The 15,390-nt window shown below is 43.5% G+C and overlaps 1 long non-coding RNA gene across 2 annotated transcripts in view; it reads left to right on the top strand.

The window, feature by feature from the left end:
• Positions 1-12,465, top strand: part of LOC144329320 (uncharacterized) — a 42,141-nt gene extending 29,676 nt beyond the window's left edge. Inside the window, exons 4-5 of one of the 2 annotated variants that reach the window (XR_013394813.1) lie at positions 4,013-4,153; positions 12,167-12,465. This is a non-coding gene — a long non-coding RNA (uncharacterized LOC144329320). Of the gene's footprint in view, positions 1-4,012; positions 4,154-7,189; positions 7,616-12,166 lie in introns of those variants that run through there. The other variant, XR_013394812.1, reaches the window with a different exon arrangement.
• The last annotated feature ends 2,925 nt before the right edge of the window (positions 12,466-15,390 follow it).

Below are 15,390 nucleotides of genomic sequence, written 5' to 3' on the forward strand. Positions count from 1 at the left end.
AGACTCCTGAAAACCCATCTAGCTTTTATTGATCTGCTGCTTTTCATCTCCGGGTAACTTGTTTCTTGGAGTCTGTAATGCTGACACAGATAGATGATTCTACTATAATTAGAACTACTGAATGAGATACCACTTTGGCACTAAGTCCAAGAAAGAGAGAGGAAACGCCTGCTAGCCCCTCCACCTCATTTAAACTTGATGGGGTGATTGTAAGAAATCCAGCCTTTCTTTAAATCACTGAGATTTGATTACTCTGAGGACGAGAACCAAAATTCAGATCTTTCAACATACATTGGGAAGCTCTGCTGTTAGGCTTTTATCTGCGGCAGATCGGAGCTTCGGGGCCAAGTGGCTTAAGAAAAATGGCAGGTTGGAAGGAAAAGAGGGAGAATGACAATGATATATCCTAATCCCAAACTGAGGAATTGCTTTCCTGGAATTCAAACATTCCATTAAAATTTAATATTAAGATAGATACCTGGTGGGGGGGGCGCTTTTTGCATCAGTGGGGTATCCATTGGAGCACTCAGTATTTTTTCTATAAAAAACACATTTTAAAATTATTTATTATTTATTGCTTTTGGTTTTTTTAATGGCCACATTTTATGGGGGAGGTGTTAGGGGGTCACAAGACATCATAGTATCACAGTGGGGGACCTAAGGGAACAGTCAGTCTGTATATTTGAATGACACTGTTGTGCTCAAATTCATTAGTAACTCAGAAACTGTGGAACTATGCCTCAGTTGTCAATGGGAGTGGTTATTTAATATTTTATTTATAAGCCCAGCTTTCGTCCCAGAAACTCAGGGAAGTGTGCATAGTTCCCCGCTCCTCATTTGATCTTCACAACATCCCTGAGTGAGGGTTTGAACCTAGGATTCCTGAATCCTAGCCTGATATTCTGATCACTGCACCATGCAGAAAACACACTACTGAAAATAATTGCCTTTATTTAAGTGCTCATTTACTCTGTTCATCTTGCTATGCCTCGTGCATATTCAGGATTGAAGCGGGGAAGACTATTTTCTGGGTTATTTCCTAGATTCTCACATGTTCTCCTACGATAGCATAGCAAAAATACTAGACACTATCCAGAGGTCATTTCTTACCACCCTGATAATGAGAAGTGTCTGCAGTAATCAAAACATTCATAAACATCCTGGTCTTATTGCAACTGAATTAATATTGGCTTCCCTTATGTGTTCCTGGCTTACACTGAAAGGTCCCTATGTCTCCGACGGGCAAAATGTTACTAAGGAGGTGAAAAAATGAGTTGCAAATGCTAATGAGCAAATAAAAGTTCTGTCAACTCTTTCAGGAAGGAAACAAAATTAAAGCTTTCCCTAAACACGATCGCAGTTGACAAAACGCTGGATGTTTAGGTGCCAATTATAGCTCTTTCAGAAACTCTCAACTCTTGTCATAACACATGCCATAAACAAGGACAGATTTAGAGGTTCTTCATGACAGTTATGTGTAGGATGTTGACAGTTGACTGTTAAATTTCAAGTGCAGGGGAAAATTTCCCTCCCTATAGATCTTCGCTTGTTTATTATGAGGGTGTTTTCTTTGCGAGTTCAATCATACATTCGCTGCCTCACGTTCTCAGCGCTTGACATTCCATTTAACTCCCCCCCCCCCTCCATGACAATCACTGAAGAGTAGATGGAGGTAAATGCAACCTCCAGTACACTCAAGAGGTGTGAGAATTTCAAAACTTCAGGGTGTTTTCTTCACTTTTCCTTTTGAATATTTAGATTTGTTATTCCCCCTCCCTTTTTTATATTAAAAAATACCCAATTATATATGGGTGGTTACATCAGAAGAAAGCAAATATATGTGTTTGACATCATAATGAAAGAAGGGAAGAAGCTTTGTGAGGAATCTGAAGCTGGGATAATAGACTAGTTCTTTGGGGGTGCTTTAAGACCTCCAACTATACTTATCGTCATCATTATTTTAATGTTTATTATTAACAACTAATGAACCATTAGTAACTTCAACAGATAATGCCTTTGGAGATGAACAGGGAGTATTTTCCCCCCTGCACAAAATGTTCACAGTGTGTGTGTGTGTGTGTGTGTGTGTGTGTGTGTGTGTGTAAGGCTTATTATGGAGGCATTAGGACCAACAAATTACTCCTTCTTGGTTCATCCCGGAAAGTCTTGCTTCGTTCCCTAGATCTTCCTGTATACCACATTGCCTTTTCTGTGGAGATTTGTCTGGCACTCTCCCGACAGAAATAGAAAGCATTTTTATTTTTAAAAGGCATTTAATGTCCAGCTCTGCTACTGTTTTTAATTATTTTATCTGCTTTTTTAAGGTCGGCTGGGTTGTTTTTTGTGGGGTTTTTTTTACAGTATTGTATATTTATTTCCTGAATGGTATGGTATGGTAATGCAACACTTCTCCAGATGTTGTTGGACTGCAATTGCCTACCAACCAGCCTGGGGCTGATGGGAGTTGAAGTTCAAAAAAGTTGAGAGCAGGGATGAGGAACATGTCACCCTCCAGATGTTGTTGGACTCCAATTCCTATCAGCCCTAGCCAGCATGGCCAGTGGTCAGGGATGATGGGAGTTGTAGTCTTAATGACATCTAGAGATCCTCAGGTTCACCATCCCTGATTGAGAGGTCCTCAGGTTCCGCATCCCTACCTAATCATATAATTGCATTTAAATCATTTTTTGTAAGATGCTAAGGGTACTTATCGATAGAAGAGCAGTGTTCACAGGTGAGAGTATGCAACAACAATAATCAGAAATACCTCCATTAATGCCTTCAGATCTGCCTTGATAATAGATAGTACGATCTAAATACACATACACCTGGTGCTCCTGAGAAGAACAGAAGCGTATGTGTAAATCAGGAGAAGGGGGGGACACACACCAAATAAAGGTGAATAATTTCTCATAGGCTTTCTAACCAGCAGGGAACAGGTGGACAAAGCAATCTTCAAGGAGGTATCAAGGACATCTAAAGCTCATAAACACAGGACCCTGGGATATAACTACACAGATGTTTGTTGAGCTAAGAACATAGCTAAATATAGAATATACATAAAGTTACTGACCTGTATAGAGGACATTTAGCGCACAAAAACTAGGGAAGTGACTGGTATGTGTTTTAGTAATCTTTACTCAAAATGTTTTGAGACTGGACAGGATAAGAGATTATATACATTAGGGATGTGTTTTGGCCCCGAGGGGTGAATTAGGGTGATTTGGGGTATTTTTTTCATGTTACTTAGTTAGATTGCACTGTTAACAAGGCATGTCAAGGAGGGTTACAGAGTGCCCAAACTTCTTAATAGCTCTGTTGACTCAGTTTTTCGCATAAGTGAAGCACAAGATCACTGCCTTGCTGCTTTTTGTTTTCTGAGAAATGAAACCAAGCTGAGTGTGGAAAGTCTGCCCTTATGGGAGAACCACCGAGCCTGTGTTTCTAAAATGTGAGTCTTCCCAATCAGGCTCAAAATACTTGGCATTTGGGAAAGTAAAACACATGAATTGGAACTGCATGGCACAGTGCACACATTTTTTTGTTACTTTCTAATTGAGTGGCCCAGAACACATTATATAACAAGCAAAAGGGATGCACTTCCCCTGAGCATAAAATATCATGAAATATTCAGTAATATTTATGAAGTTCTGGTTCAATTCTGTCAAGTCCCTGAATTTTGAATGGAGCAGTTAGCATTTTTGGTTATGTTTTAACCAGTTCACAATGACACAGAGCAGCTTTCTTTCTTATATGAACAACCCTGTACTTAGGGCTATTAACTCACCAAGAAACTTGCCTGGCTCTTTCAGCAATGGAATCCTTGCGGGATCCAGGAATTAGAAGGGACTCAGGCATACAGCCTAACCCTCCATCCCCAACAAACAATGCTATGCATGCAAGCTCTTTGCTCTAACCATGCCAGCCACCCCCCTCTCTCCCTCCCACAAATCCTCCTGCAAGCAGCCTGCATGAAGAAATGACCATATGCTTTACTTTACTTTCTTTGTAGGGCTGTCAGGTGTCTGGTCCAAGTCCAGTTAAAAGATAAAGAACCCTAAGCAAGCAGGAGCCTAGAATCTGTCTACCAACAGTTAAGCGGCTGGAGAGCAGACCAACCAGGGGCACACTGGTCACTGTCTTCTGCACTATGGTGAGATGCACTGTATTTCTATTTTGATCATGGGTAGGAAAACTAAGGCCCAGGAGCTGGATACGGCCCAATCGCCTTCTAAATCTGGTCTGCGGACAGTCCGGGAATCAGTGTGTTTTTACATGAGTAGAATGTGTCCTTTTATTTAAAATGCATCTCTGGGTTATTTGTGGGGCATAGGAATTTGTTCACCCCCCCCCTCTTCAAAATATAGTCTGCCCCCCCCCCAAGGTCTGAGAGACAGTGGACCGGCCCTCTGCTGAAAAAGTTTGCTGACCCCTGATTTAGATGATAGTAATTGTTTCTAAGTGTTATTTATCTAGACAGTGTCATTTCTCTTGAGCAGCGGTTCTCAACCTGTGGGTCCCCAGATGTTGTTGGACTGCAACTCCCATTATCTCTGAGCTGTGGCCTTGCTAGCTAGGGGTGATGGGAGTTGTAGTTCAACAACATCTGGGGACCCACAGGTTGAGAAAGCTTGCGAGTCTAGAGAGATAAATGAGAATATGCAAATTGGTAACATTATTTTCCTTTTTGTGATGTGCAAAGGGCCACTTTTCATTCAGGTTCTCAGCAGTTACTTCTCCTATTGCCCCAAATTGTTAGTGTGTGCAAACTTCCTAGGACAAATTGGCTTGCAGCAGCAGTGGGCTCACCTCATCTGCAAGCCGCTTTTGTGAAGGCAACGTGAGTGCACTGCAATTCTGGATCATCCCTCAACATTGGCCACACTGGCTGTGGATGATGGGAGCTAGAGTCCAATGATGTCTGGAAGGCACAAGATTGGATATCCCAATCTTGGGACTGAGTAGGTCACTCTGTGAGCTTCATCTGTGAAATGACTCACAGGTAGAACCTCTGGATGCTGCCTGTTAGCTTTTGGGGGAATGGATACAATGAATAAGTCTAGCTTCCCTCCCCCACCTTTGCCCACCCATTTCTGTTTCTGGTATACACACAGTCATCTCAGATGCCGGGTGAATTGTGTGCCAGGATCTTAGGCTAACCTCTTCAGATAGACACCCTAGACATCTGCAGAGATGGTTGAGGTGTCTGTAAGTGTATAGATCAGAGGAGAAATATAGTTGAAAGCTCATATGGCGACAAGGTTTGCGCTAAGGTGAAAAGGAGGAGGAATCTGCTCCACAAACTTATATAATGGGAAAATATGATCATAGCACTGGAAACAAAAAGCTGCTTTTAGCACAGGTTTCTGAATTGGCTGAAGAAGAGAGATATAGTTCTTGAAAATCTTGAGAATCCAATTGCATTTCACATCCCATTTAGTCCAGAATAGGCAATGGGCTCACAGCTAACAGCGAAAATAGTCACCTAGAAAGAGCTTTATGTTTTCATATATTTTTACTATTGCTTTTGAGTGGAATGGAAGGAGTTTAAAGTTTTCAAGGTTCAAAAATCACCAGTCTGTATTCCCTCCCGCCTCATCTAACACAGAAATAGCTTTCTTTTTCTTTTTCTAGGTTTGGTTGTTGATGAAGTTGCATTACAGTCAAGTGATGCAATACACTGCTGTATAAAATGGCATCAAGATGTGTTCTTAACCTGCAGGGTGTAGCATAACATTTGAACCTTGCTTTAGCACAAGCAATGAGATAATTTTACTGCCTATAACACCAGCAATCAAATGGTAGTTTTGTTCCAGTTTAACAGAACCTACATGTTATCTGCAGCATTCAATGCATCTCATGAAAATCTCACAGAAACGGGAGGCATTCAGCCCATCTAACATATGCAGCATCTGTGTATGAGTGTTAATTTTATTGTAGAAGAAGATGCTACCTATTGATTAAAGTTGAATGGGAGCTCTGTGACCTGGAACATTCAATGAATTGGAAAAATGGCCTCAGGTGGAAGATATAATTTATTATGGGTGAGCCATAAAGGCCACCTCGCTTGTTACTCCCAGGGAGGAATGAAATAAAAAAGACTTAAGTAACTGCTCACCCAGCACAATAGATACTGGCAGCACTGCAGCAATTTAGACTTCCTACTTTGCTATTCATCAGGATAATTGCTGGGAGCTGTCAAGGCTGGAACTGAGGACCCATGGGCTCTGTATGCATGGCCAAGTGCTGATCCAACAGGGCTACAAGTTGGAGCATCTTGCTAGGCAATGGAGATTGCAACACTTGGGGCTTCATAGCTTAGGGAAACAGCTGACGGAGGAGGCAACAGAAGTATGTAATATTATGCATGGCAATGATATCATGGGGCTGTTATGGAGGAGGTGGGAGGATCTCAAAGGAGTGGATTCAGAGATAAGGCCTTGGAGGTAGACGACCTGAGGGAGATGAGAGTTGTGGGATGAGAAATGTGGCACTGGTGCCTCAAGAAGGGTTGGAGCTGGTAGAGGGGGGCAGTGAACAGGAGGGTCAGGAGCTGGATTCAGGGAAGGTTCAAGTGGGCTGTCAGGTGGATTTGCCCCTGTGATCTCAGACACTTCTGCTGCTGCCACTGGACTGTCCTGTCTGTCACTCCTGCCAAGAAGGTCCTCAGAAGACATCTCAGAGCAGATGCTAAGAGGAGAAATGATTGTGGGCAGGGATACAATACTGGGATATGAGGCAAGGCATGGAGAAATTTTAAGGTTAGGACAAGAAAATTGTTCTGGATATCAGAGGAGGCAAGGAGCCAGCACAGGGGATTCAGGGCGGGCTGATTAGTATATAATAAGGCCAGTTGCTTCTTTTCTGATCCATCTGGAAAGGGAGCTGCAGTACCTCCTCAGGTCATCACAAGTGGTGGCACTGCAGAGGAGCAGAGATTTTCTGGGTTTTCAAACAAGCTGTTGGATATATGCTGCTTACTTACCGTAAATATCAGAAGACACCAACCCCTTTAAGGTTTTGACTTTGTCAAGCATTCAGCTTGATCCTACGCATGCTTATGCAATGGAACTTATTTTCAAGTAAGAATGTGGACAGGATTGCTGCCACAGACTATGTCATTGAATACAGTGCAGCCATCTGAATTCAGTGCATGTTATATGTGTAAATAACTTTCTCTATCTCTCAGTTTACAGGTTAACAGGAGTTTACAGGTTAACAGGGCTGATCAATTTTTGACCATTAAAAGTTAATGCCGCCCAGATAACTCTGAAGGAGCAGCAGAAGCTTTGAAAGCAATTGTACAAGCTGAAAGAATGGCATTGCAAAAGCCTGAAATTCTGATGCAGCCCTTTAATTCTCATTTGATTTCACTGTCATGGGTGCTGAGCACCTCATACAACCCTGGCCACATATTTTGCAAACCTGCAGATATGCCGAGTCTTTTGCGGTGTGATGAGTAAACTGATTTTCCAGTATCTTTGTGCGAAAACAGAGCTATGTACTTATATCGAGAGAACATATGCATGCTGTATTTTGCTGCCATGCTTGTGTGTGTGTGTGTGTGTAAAAAAGGAAATAATAAATACCTGTGAGGTTGTCACTACAAAACAAATATGACAGTTCCTTTCTTTGCTCATATTCAATTCAATTTCCGCAATGAAAATTTATTTAGGGGAAATAGGTAAATGTTACTAGTCTTGCTTAAAATCATTAAATTAGCTTGCTATGCATCCATCCTCTTCCCCCAAGAGTGGCCATTTATCTTACCTAACAGGAGGGGCAGATTTTGGTAATATGGCACTCTGAGCAAGGACAAAATTTGGTTCCTCTTTCCCACTCTTGCCTTCCGTTCTGCACATGCTCTCAAGTGCAACACATCATAGTTGTGGCAACTCTGACCAGAGGCGTACCTTTGAGTAGGTAGGCATATAAATATAGGTATTATTACTATTTTATATTATTATTATTTTGCGTTCCTCTCAGCTTGATGCCTGGGGGTGGGGGTGGGGAACAGGCCGCACCACCTAAAATTTGGTGCTGCTCACAGAGGACAAGAGAACAAATCCTCTTTTTGAAGGTGTGCTCTAACTGGAGGGCTGGCTAGTCCAAGCCTGGTTTAAAGATAAGGAACCATCAAAAGGGAGAGCAGGAGCCTCAAAATTGACTGAGCAGGCACACAATTCACCTGATGTCTTCCCCCACTGTGGTGAGATGTATTGCATTTCTACTTCAATTACAGTAGTTATTTCTAAATGTACATCTGTGCACAAAAATTATGATATGTAATTTTATGCAAATTGAAATTATCTTTTGTCCTTTTTTCTTCGTGCAACTTCTCTTATTTGGCAATGCATAACTGGCCACCCTACCTACCTGCCTGCCCCCTCTCTTCATTCTCCATCCAGCAAAGAAAGAGGCATTATTATTGTTTAATAATAATATATACCAGGGTGGCAGACACTTGAGGAAGGCACAGAGCCAGACTGGTGAGCCAGGCCTTGGGAAAGAACTGGATCTTGGGAGTAAATTTAATTCTTACATCTGAGAAAACAAAAATGGGCTTACATGGTCAGCTGCTACACAGCTCTCCAGTCTCACTAGATTCAATGGGTTTTACCCCTAAGCGTGCACAGGATTATACCTTACTGTCCATTGCTATTCATATATATTTTGATACATGTGTCCAGTGGGACTTACTCCCTAGTGTGTTTTGGATTGCAACCTTAAACACAAACCTTGATACTGATAAAGAAACAGGCTATTTTAATATCTTACTCAGTTTTTTAAAAAAATGTTACAAAAGTGACAGGAAGAAAAACAAATGATTGTATTTTGTTGCTTCGTAATTTCCAGTAGGACTACTCCAGTCCAGGTCAGAAAAAAAACTTGGAAGTCTTCAGAGGGCAAGTTCAGCCGACATGTCACATTCATGCTGCTTAACCTTTTACGAAGCTTTCCTATTTCAGTGTGTCCTTCATAAAAGGTCATAGGAGCTAATTGTTTACAATCTTTTCTCCTCGCTGTAATATTTACATTTCCATAATGAAATGCCAGCACTGTTGTTGATGCCTTTCAGAAGGATTATTTCTACCACAGACTGTTAGTTTATAAAACAAACCAATATTTATTCCATTATTTGCACCAAAAGCGGGAATTGGTGTTCTAAAATGAGTTGGGGTTGCATTCAAACACCACTACCTTGTCTTGGCTCACTGCTCATTTTACATCAGGTAGAGCACATGCATTGCATTCAGATGACCTCAAGTTCACTCCTCAGCATCTCCATTTAATGGACAACTAGCAGACGATCTGCTGGAGGTTCAGACAACTGTTGCTATTCAGGATAGATGGATCAATAGTTTGGTTTAGTAAAAGGCAACTTTCTATCTCACAGGTACATAGGATGCTGCCTTATATGGAATCACACCACTGGTCCATCTAGCAGATGGACAGGGTATTAATACCAACAACTAGTTTTGTCTCCATTGACTTGCAGCAGCTCTCCAGGGATTCAGATGAGACTTTCCCAGACCTACCTTTAGATCATGGGTAGGCAAACTAAGGCCCGGGGGCCAGATCCAGCCCAGTCGCCTTCTAAATCTGGCCTGCGGACGGTCTGGTGTTTTTACATGAGTAGAATGTGCCCTCTGAGTTATTTGTGGGGCATAGGAATTTGTTCTTTCCCCTCCAAAATATAATATGGCCCCCCACAATGTATGAGGGACAGTGGACCGGCCCCCTGCTGAAAAAGTTTGCCGACCCCTGCTTTAGATCTAGGTGAATTAACTTTTGACCATCTACATGCAAAGAAGATACTCTACCACTGAACTGCAACCCTATGAATGTATGGGCGTAATCCACATCTGCCCATGCAATGTCACCTGCCTATAATTAATTTTACAGATGCTTGCACAAGAACAGATTTGGGTGCATTGGACCAAAGTTCCTGAAAAGGGCCACTGGAGCAAAAACAAGACAGTGTCCTTGGATATTAAGGTCAGCTATCAGGAAATGTCTAACACAGGCATCCCTGGCCTGTGTGTACAATCTACCTATTGGAATGGCATGGGTAAACTACTGCAGGATTGGCTGTGGAGGATCCTGCCTGCTTCAACCATGGCACAGATGGAACCCTTCCAGCTCTACCCCTGTATAATTTGAAGAAATTCTCCACTTTCCGGGACACGGGTGGCGCTGTGGCTTAAACCACAGAGCCTAGAGATTGCCGATCAGAAGGTCGGCAGTCAAATCCCCGTGATGGGGTGAGCTCCCGTTGCTCAGTCCCTGCTCCTGCCCACCTAGCAGTTCAAAAGTATGTCAAAGTGCAAGTAGATAAATAGGTACCACTCCAGTGGAAAGGTAAATGGCATTTCCGTGCACTGCTCTTGTTCGCCAGAAGCGGCTTAGTCATGAAGGCCACATGACCCGGAAAAACTGTCTGCGGACAAACGCCGGCTTCCTCGGCCAGTAAAGCGAGATGAGCACTGCAACCCCAGAGTCGTCCACGACTGGACCTAACGGTCAGGGATCCCTTTACCTTTACCCCACTTTCCAAACACACACCTATATCTTAGTGGGACTTATTTATATAGATAAGAACGGTCCTTATGAAGAACTTGTTGCTCAGCAAAGCAAAGCGAAAAAACCTGCCTGTGTTCTGTAGTCTGTCTTGAAAGCAACTGTGCTTTGTCAAATAAAGGTATTAGAATGTCATCTTTCGTTCAAATTTCTGAAGACAGTATTTTCATACTATCATTTTTTCTTGGAGAAATTAAAGCATAAAACCAACTGTTTTCTAGGTTGAGAAAGCCCAGAAAAGAATTCTCTGGGCAACCCAAGAACAAAGAAATGTGATTGCTCTGAAAGAGCTTTAGAGAGAGATGGAGTGGACTATTGTCTGCTTGAAGATATTTAATATTCTACTTCTGGCTGAAATGATGGCATATAAGAAAAGAATACATCAAAGTAATATAAAGCAAAAATGCATGTTGATCCTGTGGATGTTTAAGTAGAAGTAAATTCCACAGAGCTCAGTAGGTCTTACTCTTCAGTTGTGTATGTAGGATTTGCAGCTTTAGTTGAAGAGTAAAGTGAAGGTCACACACTTAAAGCTGATGTTTCATATTTTCTGGCATGTAATAGGAAAGGAACAGTGGGAGCTAGATCCAAGGGTGTAACTTACGGTTATGTATTTTGCTACAGACTTGAAGTTTTTCATTGTTGTAACATTGTCATGCAAGCAAAGGGAGTTTTATTTTAGTGTGATACATGTTACTGTGCATAAGTGCATTTCAGAGGATGGAATACAGTATTGCAGTGAATGAATATACAGTGGTACCTCGCAAGACGAATGCCTCGCAAGACGGAAAACTCGCAAGACAAAAGGGTTTTTGGTTTTTTGAGTTGCTTCACAAGATGATTTTCCCTATGGGCTTGCTTCGCAACACGGAAACGTCTTGCAAGTTCGTTTCCTTTTTCTTAAAACCGTTAATACAGTTGCGACTTGACTTCGAGAAGCAACTCATAGCACGCAGTGTGGTAGCCTTTTTTGAGGTTTTTGAAGACTTTGGTGATTTTTGAAGCTTTTCCAAAACTTTTCGGAAACCGTGCTTCACAAGACGAAAAAATCGCAAGACGAAAAAACTCGCGGAACAAATTAATTTCGTCTTGTGAGGCACCACTGTATTGATGAAGCAGTCCTGCTGCCAAGATAAAGATGTCAGAGAGAAAGAAAAGAAAGAAGAGGGGGGTGGTTAACCATTTGAGGGCAGATGGATACTTGGCCAACCATTCAGACAGGGCAGTAAAATCTGCTCCATGCACAGGTCCTACAGCAAAGGTGCAAAGGGCACAAGGGAAATTATTCACTTGTCATACATTTGAATGGATTAACATATGCAAATGAGTTTTGGACTCTTCAGAAAACGCCTCCTGCTAGTACAGGTGGTAATCCAGAATGAACATTTGGAAGCAAGCTACATTATCTCTAGTTTTATAGCATACATATGCAAACTAACAAACTAACCACAATAAGGATATTTAACAGACTTTAGGCTGCAATCTTGTACTCACTTACGTAGATACACACAATATTTTGCTATCTAATCACTGTAAAATTGGTGGAAATGGGGAGTCAACTTTCTCCAATTCTCTCTCCCTGCAGCTTCCCCACAGTTCCAGGGGATCCCAACTCTCGGGAATGGAGGGCGATGCAAGGAGGGAATTGGCAAAAGTCACCTCCTTCCTTCTATGGGTGGGAAGGTCCCAACAATGGAACTTAACTCATGGAATGCTCCCACCAGCTGCAGTCACTAAAATCTGGTAACAACATTTTCTTGCCTTCTCTTTCAATACATGTTTTCTGAAAGTAAAGCAGAAATTTGAGTTTATGTGATTAATTGTGAATTTGCTGGTTATTCCTGGTTATTTGTATTATTATGTACAGTAATATTTTATACCTTTCAATACTTCAAACTCATTAAAATATATATCTATGAAAATATACCTATGTGGTGCAAAAAGTCTCAATTAAAATAAAATCAAAGCAAAATATATTAAAGAAACAGAAGTACAGAATGGCTCATCTGACAAGGTTATAAAAACAGTAAGTCATTTTCAGTAGACAATTTAATTAAACATTGAATATAAAGGCTGTGATCTACTGTATAACTTCAGGAGTGTAAGCAACAAAAAACCTTCCAGCACCTTAAGGGCTGGCATCCATCTGCTCTGGAGACAATGGAAGAGTGCACTTTTGGGGGTGAAGTCAAATCATTGGAGAGTTACAGCGCCTGCTGTGGCTGTAGAGACTGATATGGGAGAGACATGTTTTGTTGCAGCTGGGGCAGATGAAGGCATCTGGTAGTGCTGGTGCAGGTGTACCATGATGTTTTTTTTTTCTGCACTCCTCCCAGCAGTTTATTTCTGCACTCCTCCTCTGGTCACTGCTGTAAGACTTAACAAATTTAGTACAACCCACTTGGTCAGATGCATGAAGTGAGACCCTGAATTGCAGGTGAATTGGGGTTTCATATGTCCCTGCATCTCAGGTTCACTCCCCCTGTGTCTGATGAAGTAGACTGTTGGTAAAAGCTTATGTCATAATAAGATGCATTAACCTTTAAGGTGCCACAAAACTATTTGCTCTTTTTGATGCAATTTCCCTCTGGAAATTCGTGAATGTGGCTATACTACAAATATACCTTGATTCTATACTAGTTTAGCTGATATGGGCCCCAACAGGGTTATTTAATGTAAGTCACTTGGAGTTGCCTTTATAAGAAAAGCAACTAACATATATAATCATTTATTTATATAAATATGAACTACACATTTAAAGCAGTATCATGCCACTTTAAACAGTCATAAAAAGGTAAAGGTACCCCTGCCCGTATGGGCCAGTCTTGCCAAACTCTAGGGTTGTGCGCCCATCTCACTCAAGAGGCCGGGGGCCAGCGCTGTCCGGAGACATTTCTGGGTCACGTGGCCAGCGTGACATCGCTGCTCTGGCGAGCCAGAGCCGCACACGGAAACGCCGTTTACCTTCCCGCTAGTAAGCGGTCCCTATTTATCTACTTGCACCCGGGGGTGCTTTCGAACTGCTAGGTTGGCAGGCGCTGGGACCGAACAACGGGAGCGCACCCCGCCGCGGGGATTCGAACCGCCGACCTTTCGATCGGCAAGCCCTAGGCGCTGAGGCTTTTACCCACAGCGCCACCTGCGTCCCCCCTTAAACAGTCATGGCTTCCCCCAAAGAATCCTGGGAACTGTAATCTGTTAAGGATGCTGAGAGGGGTCCCTTGCACAGCTACAACTTGCAGAGTGGTTTAACATCGTGTCCCGATTCCCAGGACATTCAAAGAACTGTAGCTTTGTGGAGGGAATTAGGGTCTCTGTGGCTAGCACCCTTAACAAACTAAATTTCCCAGGATTCTTTGGGGGAACCACAACTGTTTAAAGTGGCATGAGTCTGTTTTAAATGTATAGTGTGGATGAGACTCCAGTTTCCTCAAAACCCAAGGGTTGCAGCATGGCGATAGTGTTGAGGGGCAAACCAGTCAGATTCGATGGGACCACTGTTCACGTGTCCTCCCTGTTCACGTTATAAAATAGATGTACCATGAAACAACAAACACTGGAAGTTTGAAGAGAGGTGCCAAAGCATCTCTCCAGCCTGTGCCTTGTTCATTTTATTGACATCCCGCCTTTCCTCCAAGGAGAGCTCAGAAATGGACCCAGTTCTCTCCCCCAACCTCATTTCATCCTCAAAACAAATCATCCGAAGCACATTTTCTTGGGAACTGTAGTTTACCCCTCACGGAGCTACAATTCTGGGAGCAAACAAGAGCCAAAATGTGCTTCAAATGAGCAAAGATTCGAATGCGAGTCTTCCTAACTCCTTTTTGGATCCACAAAAAGATATCTCCTCCCCTCCCCCCAATATTTTGTCAGTGATAGCAATTAATAATAGGCTTTTTATTTTTTTAATTTTAAGTAGACCCGTGCTACGTAGCGAGAGGGTGAAATCAGCCCGCCCTGCGCCTTGCTAGGGATGCCAATGTGCCGCTGAGGAGGGGGCTCGGCGATGTTCTCTGCAGGTGCAGTTGCCCTGGGCGCGGGAATGGAACACCCCCCTCCGCGGTCCCGCCTCACGATTGAAAGCGGCCCTCAGCTCCCCCCCCCCAAAAAAAACACCGGTCAGCCCCCCCCCCCCCCGCTTTGGGGCTTTAACTTTGCCCTGTGCCACGAAACAACCCGGAGCCTGGCGAAACGGCTTCGTGCCCAGGCGGTTCCCAAACGCAGCCCCCTCGACAACACACAGCACAACTCTAACCTGGAAGGTTCCCCCACACCGCCAACCTCCTTCCCTGTCTCCCAAGGGAGGGAGAGGCCGCCGCGCCTGAAGGGAAAGAAAGACCTCCTTGGGGCGAAGAAGCAGCACCCTCTCCCACTCCTCGAGCGCCCAAAGTTACCTCACGGAGGCTTCGAAAGGCGCTTCAACCCCCCCCCCCCCAAAAAAAAACCCTTCGCAATTGCCTTGTTTCTATCTCTGAGGGAATGAGCTCGCCCTCTCCCTGACAAGAGGCCGCTTCGACGGCCTTCCTTTCCCGCTGCCCCACTTCGCCCCCTTGCGCGGCTTTCTCCCCAGCCCGTCGCCAACTCTGGGCGTGTTGGCTGAGGCGGCCTCTCCGCTTCCCGCGCCCGCCCGGTTCCTCTCCCCCCACCCCTCGCCCGCCCCTTATCGACTGCTATTTTTAGTAAATCCTCCTCGAGCCACCACCGCCACCGGCGGCGGCGGCGGCGGCGGCGGCGGGAGCGGCGCTCAGCCCTTCGCTGCTGCTGCTGCTGCTGCTGCTACTTCCCTCCCTCCCTTATCTCCGCCTCCTT

This window comes from Podarcis muralis, chromosome 12 (assembly GCF_964188315.1).
Source record: "Podarcis muralis chromosome 12, rPodMur119.hap1.1, whole genome shotgun sequence".
Lineage (NCBI taxonomy): Eukaryota > Metazoa > Chordata > Lepidosauria > Squamata > Lacertidae > Podarcis > Podarcis muralis.